Here is a 9,290-nt window from a genome sequence, read left to right as displayed (position 1 = left end):
TTGGTACACTTTGTTTCTATATCAATCATGATCTTATTGTAGATATGTTTTTTACATGTGTGATGTCACCAGGACCTATGGCCAAAATAATCACGTCCTCTGATGTCATCAGGACCACAAGTCATGTGGTTCCACTTCCTGTGATGTCATTGGGTATGTGATGTCACTTCCGCTACCCCATGGTGTTTTGGTGAATGCATGTCTGAAATAGATATACAGGAAAAATTATAGGAGGAGGGCTACACAAGGCATGTGATAATCTGCGGTTTCATTGTTAAGTACAGCCATCAAGATCTGGCACCTTAATCAGGGCTTATTACCATTTTGCATCCGAAGCAGACAGAAAATGTGCATGTCAAAGGGTGCAAACACTTATAAAGAAGCAGTGACCTGCAGATAGATGACTAGCAGTGGAGTACTGGTAAGGCCAGATAGTGACCCACGATGCACGGTTGCACTACTTTATGGGTGTGCAACAGAGGGGTTTGGCCGTCCTGATGAGACATTTTTCTTCTAATGCCACTAATGGATGGAGTAGAGATTTACAAGGTTAGGCTCACCGCCACCACTCATTGGTGTGTTGCAGAACAACACTGTGTTAACCTTTAGGGTTTGTTCACAGACTTTGCACCAAGGTGCCTTAATGAATCATAAACCTGATCTCATAAGCTATTTTCAACATGACTAAGAAAAATGTGCAAACGCCAAGAATTGGACAATTAGCAGTGAATCAGGCTTATATAAGATGGAGTGAGCAAGACTCTAGAGCCCAAAGGAGCAATAACACCCAGCATGATTGACCCCTATCTGATACCCTTCTACACGGTAATCCGTGTAGCCTAACTACGTATTGCAAAACTAGTTCTGCCAACTTCCCTGCTCCTGGAATTCCTCTACAGGGCACAAAATGAGCTTCTTTAGACAAGTAGTCCACCACCACCCATAAAGTGTCATAATGATCATCCGGAGGTAAATCCGTGGAAAAATCCATGGATATATGAGTCCACACTTTCTCCGGAATAGGCAATGGTTTAAGTAACCCTGCTTTTTTAGTATGATCAGTTTTACTTCATGCACATGTTTCACATCTTTGCACATACTTTGAAACACTACACAAATCACATATCAGAGATGGTAGATCAATATGCCCCCATCAAATCTAAAATGGTCAGAAAAATTAGTAATCATCAAAGCTGGTTCAACAGCACACACCGTGACCTTGAGATCGAGAAAAGAAGACTGGAAAGAATCTGGCAAAAAGATCTATCATCTGAATCCAAAAACAATGGAACCAGGCTAATGTCAAATATAGAAATGGCATTAGAAATGCTAAAGCACAATATTACAATAAGCTGATCGAGGCTGCACCTAACACAGCCAGTAAGCTTTTTGACATTCTCAAACTAGATGAGAAACCAAAATCTATTGCCCCCCCATATACTCCAACGGAGGAGGACTGCAAAATTGTAAAAAAGGCTTTTGAAGATAAAACCCAAAAAGCCAGAGAAGCCATCATCCTGGCCAGAGAAACTGCTAAGGAGATCTACCTTCCCAACGCGGCTCACCCACAGCCCTTCGAACTAGATAATTTCAACTTTCAACCGATCTCAGAAGCTGAGATGGTGAAGGTGCTAGCCAAGATGAAACCATACTCTTGTGCCGAAAATCTAATCCCTCCTAAAATTATCGTGGAAAATAAACAACTGTTTGCCCCAGTGCTGTCCAAGATAATCAATGCATCCCTCCATGACTGTAGGATCCCTCAAACCATAAAGAAAATTGACCATTACACCACTGTTAAAAAAGCCGGGTCTGGATCTTAAAGATCCTAGTAACATATGCCCAATCACTAATACTAATTTTATTCTAAAGATCATGGAAGTAATCACTACAGGACAATTGCAGGCACACGTAGAAGCCAATAACATCCTGCATGAGCAGCAGTCAGGCTTCCGTGCTGCCCATAGCACAGAAACTGCAATGTTAGATCTTCAAACGCGCATGCTTTCCATAGTGGACAAGGGTAAGATAGGGATTCTAATGCTTTTAGACCTAAGTGCTGCCTTTGACCTTGTTGACCATCCTTTGTTACAACAAGTCGTAGAGAAAACTGCGGGATGCTCTAAGGCAGCCCTGGCATGGTTAGCATCTTTCCTTACAGACTGCGTAGCTAGAATACACTGGGAAGAAGTTTTCAACACCCACCTCTATAAGTGCAGGGGTACCACAGGGAGCCAGTATTTCCCCTCTTCTCTTTAATCTATTTATGAAACGTCTATGTGTACTCTTAGAAACCATTGGCGTTCATTTTACTAACTAGGCCGATGATACGCATCTAGTGTTTGAATTGGAGGGTGACTATCAATCATACAAGGAAAAGATTATGACCATCTATAATCCGATAGACAAATGGATGGAAGACAACTGGATGTGCTTGAACAGCAAAAAAACTGAGTTTATGATTTTTGGCTCCAATCAAGCAAGGGGTAAGCTAGGTAAAGAATTCAAAGAGTTCACTATTAAAGACTGATGTATTAAGGTGGTCTCTCATGTTAAAACACTTGGGATGATGTTGGAGGCTTCCCTGGGATCGGAATCTCAAATAAACAATCTTCATAAAAACAACGCATATTACACCAGGCTCTTGAGAGCTATACGCCCTCTTCTAAATGAGAACAATGCGGTCACAAAAACCAGGGCCACTATACTCGCGCGCCTTGACTACGGCAACTCACTCTCGCTGGGAGCATCTAAAAAATGCATTAGTAAATGTCAGATAATGGAAAACAATGCAGTTTGGGTCATAAAAGGGATCAACAGAAGAAGCCACGTGACAGAGGCCAGAAGATCCCTCCGTTGGCTTAGAGTTGAGGAGAGAATCCTCTTTAAATCCATGACTCTAGTACACAGATGTCGGTATGGTGCGGCCCCATCTTACCTTAGATCCAAGTTCACACGATACACCCCAAACAGGACCCTAAGATCTCAAACATTAGGCAAGTTACAGGTACTACAAGCAACCCGAGCCATGGGTGCTGGGAAATCTTTCCCGGTTTGGGCAGCCTGGCAGTGGAACAACCTCCCAGTAGCTCTGAGATCAGATCCTAACCTTACAACCTTTAGAAAAAATCTCAAGACCCACCTCTTTAAATAACGTGCTACTCCCTAGCTTCTAACCTTCCTCCTGCCTAGCATGAATCTGTCTATTTGCGCCCTGATGCCTGCGGGCTACCGACGCATTACAAATAAATAAATAAATACATAAATAAATAATACTTATTGACATCCTGTCTCAAATTGGGCTTTCAAAAATATCTTTATAACATAGCCTGCGTCTTTTTACTGCCCGAATGACCTGCCAAGGGCGAATTATGACACCAATGCATTGCTTTCTTTTGTAACTCAAATGTGGGCAAATATAATCGTCCATCATAATAGGGAAGCTTATCTCTAAAGGTTTCCAAATGATCATTCACTCCCCAGTCCCGATTCTTTTGTTTCTTCATTTCTTGTTTCACTTGATTCAATAACTTTGTCACCACAGCTCCTACCACTTTTTCTGCTGGTATTATGGGCTTTACCTCAGTCACCATATTCTCTAGATTTTGCTGGCGTGATAATGCATCTGCTTTCCCATTTCTTTTCCCTGGCCTGAACGTCACCAAAAAATTTAACTCATTGAAATATTGTGACCAATGCAATTGCCTGGGACTCAACGTATGGGCTGTCTTGAAGTACTGTAAGTTCTTATGGTTAGTAACACCCAATACTTGGTGCTTGGCTCCCAATAAATAATGCCTACATTCCAGAAAGGCCGCCCGAATGGCTACCAGCTCTTTATCTGTGATGGAATAATTTTGCTCCCAGTTAGTGAGTTTCCACGAATACTAAGCCACTGGGTGCCAAACCCCCTCTTGATCCTTTTGAGATAACACAGCCCCCACCGCCACATTTGACACATCAGTTTCTACTTGAAACATTTTCTCAGGATCAGGATGTCTTAATACTGGTGCTGACGTAAACGCCTTCTTCAACTCTTGGAAAGCCCTTTCCGCTTCCTGATTCCAACAAAAACTCGTTGCCTTTCTTAACAATTTCATTATAGGTGGAACAGTCTGTGAAAAATCGGCAATAAACCTTCTATAGGAGTTAGCGAAACCCAAAAAAGACTGAATATCCTTAACACATTGGGGTGTGGGCCCATCAAGAACTGCCTGTACCTTACTTTTGTCCATGAGTATTCCTTCCAGAGTCAGAATAAACCCAAAAAACTCTACCTGTGTGGCGTGAAAGGCACATTTTTCGAATTTTATATATAACTGATAATCTTGCAATTTTTTCAACACAGCCCTCACATGGCCCACATGCTGCTCCTCTGAAGTGGAGTAAACCAAAATGTCATCAATACATACAATAACAAAAATGTCCAATAATTCACTCAATACCTCCTGCATAAAATACTAAAAAGCCGCAGGAGCATTACATAAACCAAAAGGCATAACCAAATACTCAAATAATCCAAACTTAGTCTGAAATGCAGTCTTCCACTCATCCCCTTCTTTTACTCGAATCAAATGATATGCTCCTCGTAAATCAAGTTTGGTATACACCACTGCTGTCTTTACCTGATCTAACAGTCCTGAAATTAAAGGCAATGGATATCTATTTTTTACCGTCACTTTGTTCAAAGCACGGTAGTCAATGCATGTTCCAAGTGTTCCGTCCTTTTTTGGAACAAAAAACAATGGAGATGAGACTGGTGATGTGGAGTGTCTAATAAACCCCTTTTTCAGCATATCGTCCAAGTACTCTCGAAGATGTTGATTTTCTGTTTCTGTCAAAGCATATATCCAGCTACAAGGCAATTTAGCCCCCGGTTCTAACTCAATTACACAATCATATGGTCTGTGGGGCGGCAATCTTTCTTCTCCCCTTTATCAAAAGCACTCACAAAATCTTTATATTGATCAGGAACCTTTAATCCCACAGCAGGAGTTATTTGGACCGGCCAGGCACTATCGCTTGACCGATGGGCTAATTTAATCTATACAATATTATTATTATTTTGTATTCCCAATTGGTTACTGTTTTTGGCGATCTGCATTTATACTTATTTCATTTTATAAAACGGCGTGGATTGGTATATATAATTCTCTTTTTTATTTCATGCATCTCATCGAGGTTTTCCTCGATGTTATCCTTCTAGTCTTTGTGTTAATGTTGCAGGTGATCCGTGTTTGCACACGTGATCAATCTCCATGTGATCGCGACTTCTTTTGCTTCGGATGTGTTATTCGCGCACGGCGCCGCACACGTGACCTTCCATCACGTGTTCGGAGGGTGCTTTTTTCTAAATTCTTTCTTTTTCTCATTAAATGGGTATGCCGATCGCACCGCGGTTAGATATACACAGCATAACAGGATTCAATGTAGACGAGAGATTAATGAAGGTAAGGGGCTCGTACACTTTTAATGTTCAGTGTTTATGATGAAACAAGAATCGGCCCCTCGCGAACTGTGTTATATTAACGGATGTTGTGGTTTACTCTAACAGACATGCCATTTCAGGCGGGACGTTTTTACTGAATTAGATTGCTCGCATTGACATAATTCAAACTTTGGTAAGGAAGGTAATGGTTCACCCTTTGAAATATTTTTACTGATTTCAAGCGGTTTCACATCTTTGACTTATGCATGATTTGTTTCTCTAGATTTTTCAGGCGTGATAATAAACCCAAGACATTTAACACTACCCAATCAATCTATGGTAATTTCATTTAAATTCGAGTTTGGCATCGTGTTACCCTTACAGGGTGTGGGAATGGGATTTTCTGGTGTTTACCAATTTTAACTGGTTTCTTATTTCAACATTGCATGGGGTATCTTTGACCTAATTCTAGCTTTGACCCAATGGGTTCGGTGATGTGTGCTGTTTTGGTGGTTTTTTGGCACCTGGCGATGACATGCACGAATTTAAATTCAGAAGATATACACATTGTTATTATGGTACATGGAGATCCACATGCACAACATTTACACCTCTTGTGGACAAGCACTGGGTAGCACATCAATTGTATTAACTGCGTATTGATGTTAGTTTAGAATATTGTCGCATGTTACTCCAATCATATACATATCAACAATGACATGTTCTTCTATTTTGTATTCTTTTTTCTTGAATTTTTTCTTTATATGCTGCCTGTGACAATGTTGCTACATCCATTCTGCTGGTAATGTATATATGCACTTGCCATTACCTTTGTTTGTTGTGCTCACTGTATTTCATGTCCTGGATTACTAATGGGGATTTTTATGCATTACAAAATTGTATATTTCATTTGCTGTACAGAGTTTTGCCTTGAGAAAGACTGAGAGAGGTCGAAACACGTGTTGGCATATCACTCTGTCACGCCACAACACACATTGGATGTGATGAAGATTAAACTCATAAAACTTTCATTATTGTGTTAACCAGATCAATTATCGCACAGGAAGTGTGCGAGAGGACTTCTCTATTTCATAATTGTTTTGCTGGCAGCGCATACATAATGGGGGAATACCCATTGTTCCATTTGTCTTGTTAAGTGGGTTTGAGGTGCCCGCTTTTCCCTCAGGGTGCTGCAGCCAATCCTTCGAGGTTCAATCGATTTGATTTTGTAATATTCAATTACTCAAGCGCTATTTAACCTGGCACACCTCAGTTTTTCTGTTTTGTCCTCTTCCATGTGGCCAATACATTCTTGATCCTCAACAAAAACCTCTCTAGTAACCCAATCAATCCTTGGAATATGCTGCGTTAACCAAGGAATGGCTAAAATGAGCCCAACCTGGGTTACCACTATCAAATCCAGTACAATCTCTTCCACGTTCCCTGACCCACACCTCATTTTTAGGGGTTGAGTTTGCTGACAAATGGGCTCTGAAATTATGGCTGAACCATCCACCGACTGCACCCCTTCCACCTGTGTCTTCTCTCTCAACGGTAACCCCAATCTTTTGCCCAAACTAATATCAATGAAATTCCCTGTTGCCCCAGAGTCCACCATAGCTGACACCAACTGTTTTGTACACGCAAAAAATAAAGTTACCAAAATGTACAATTGGGAGTTACCCTTTCGTGTAGTATTTGCAACCCAAGTGGGGAACCTTCCTACCACTGGGCCTGACACCTGAGTCCCCCCTAAGACCGGCCCAATCCTTTTCCCAACTCCCCCTTGCTCCTTTTCCCACCAGCAACCTTCTTTGGTGTGTTCAGATAAGTCTGAATATAATGTCCTGGTTGCCCACAGTACAGACACAAATTATTAGCTTCTCGCTGCTCCTTTTCTGCTGTCGATAATGGACCTCTGACCCCTCCAATCTGCATTGGTTCTCCTTCACCATTTCTGTTTACCTTTCCCCTATCCAATCTTACAAATGGTACCACCTCAGGTTTTTTCCTGTCTCCCTTGCGCTCATTCATACCATGGTCCAACCATAGCGCCAAATCAATCATGGCCGTACAATTACTGGGCTGGGGCTCTACCTGCGCCATAGCATCCTTTAACTCTTCTCTTAAGCCTTGATAAAATAGAACTGTCTGTTTATTTTCTAGCCAATCTGTTTCAATTACCAGTCTATTAAATTGGGTTACGTATGAAACCAAATCGTGTGTACCCGGTTTTAATGGCAATAATTCTTTATCTTGTGTTAAAGAAACTTCCCTGCGGTCAAACAATCGACCAAATTCTGCCAAAAAATTGTCCCAGTGATATAATAAGGGGTCATCTTTCTGCACCATTGGCATGGCCCAAGCTGCTGCATCTCCTGTTAAATATGATATGACGAATGCGGTCCTAGCTTGAATAGTCTCAAACGCTGAAGTTTTGCACAAAAAATGCAATCTACACTGTGTCAAAAACATCATAAACCTCTTTAAATCCCCTGAAAATCTTTCAGGTGCCGTCAGAGGCACACTACTTGGAGGTTGGACAATTACAGTAGGTGATCTAGATGCTGCCCTTCCTGTAGAGGACCCTGCTTCCTCCAAAGGGGTACCTTGCGCTATTAACCCCTGCACTTGCACCTTCAGAGTGCCTGATTCCTGTCTAACATGTACTAATTCCACCTGAATTTCTTGTAATGCTTTTAGCACATCCGCTAAAGAGGGACGGTTCTCCATTTGGCCTGGGTCGTTCAATAATCCCGAAATCGGGGGCTGATGATTCTGTCAATAATTCATAAAGGAGGAGGATATCAATCCCCTCTCCCGAACCACAGAAGCCGAAGAGATCGACCCTCCCACCGTGGTTGGCACGGGCACCTGAATATTAATAATACTGGGAACCACGTGGCAGCCAATGGGGGGAAGACGGAGTTAGGGAAAGGGGATGGAATGACAAAGGGAAAGAAGGGTAAACAAAGAACATGCATACATAGAAAAACCTAACTGCGCATAACTTCTGCCTGACAAACCAGCTCCTGACTTTATACCACATGAATTCTACTCTCTACCCCTGGACCTTTAACCTTAGTACATAGAACTAGTAGAGAATTACATATTTAGTAGCGCATAGAACATATAGGTTAGTGGTCATGACTTAAATGCAACAAACACCAATAACCAGCTCTTCATACACTGAACGTAATATTGTGTAAGCATGATGGCCCAAACCAGGGAATTCCCTGTAATGACTATGACAGAGACACATGGCCCTAAATGGGCAAGCAGAAGCCACAAAACAAGGAACATAGCGCTGTACATGTAGTTGAAATAAGCATTGTGTGTGCAAAAGGGCTATTAACTGGTCTCTCTTGTTCTCTCAACGCCTCAATAATGAACCAGTCCTTTTCTTGTTTTAACCAAAAATGCCTGTCAGTAAGACTGTGCAGGCACAGCAGGCATGCATGAGCTACAAATGTTTCTTTTGCAAGTGATACGATTCAGGCCACCTCTCAATTCCTGACATATGGGCAATAATGACATAGGCATATTGTAAGACACACTTAACTGCATGGCCGGACGTCTCCTGAGGCCGTCCGGACCTGAAGTAATGAAGCAGAGAGTTGAGCCTGGCCGCCTCCTTTCACCGCCGCGACCCAGGCATTAGCAGATTAGCATAGAAGCATATAACAATGCGTGAGCCACTTAACTGGGTTTCCGGGCGCCTCTTGAGGCGGCCCGGACCTGAAGAATTGACACAGGGTTTTAACTCTGCAACCTCATCTCACCACCGCGACCCGAGTCTCTTCCAGAACAGCTCTTGCAAGAACCTGGGAGCGATTAGTCCAACGCCCCCTCGAGCGTTCCT

At 42.1% G+C, this 9,290-nt stretch overlaps 1 long non-coding RNA gene across 1 annotated transcript; it reads left to right on the top strand.

Annotated features, from left to right (window-relative positions):
- The first annotated feature begins 5,567 nt into the window (after positions 1-5,567).
- Positions 5,568-6,479, top strand: LOC138527860 (uncharacterized). Its single transcript, XR_011284072.1, has 3 exons — positions 5,568-5,621; positions 5,712-5,767; positions 6,350-6,479. It is a non-coding gene; the product is annotated as an uncharacterized lncRNA (long non-coding RNA).
- Positions 6,480-9,290: the final 2,811 nt, after the last annotated feature.

Source organism: Ambystoma mexicanum, chromosome 7q, assembly GCF_040938575.1.
Source record: "Ambystoma mexicanum isolate Mex_15411 chromosome 7q, UKY_AmexF1_1, whole genome shotgun sequence".
Classification (NCBI taxonomy): Eukaryota; Metazoa; Chordata; class Amphibia; order Caudata; family Ambystomatidae; genus Ambystoma; species Ambystoma mexicanum.
Note: the sequence above shows the minus strand (reverse complement) of the source record. Positions and strands in the feature narration are given on the sequence as shown.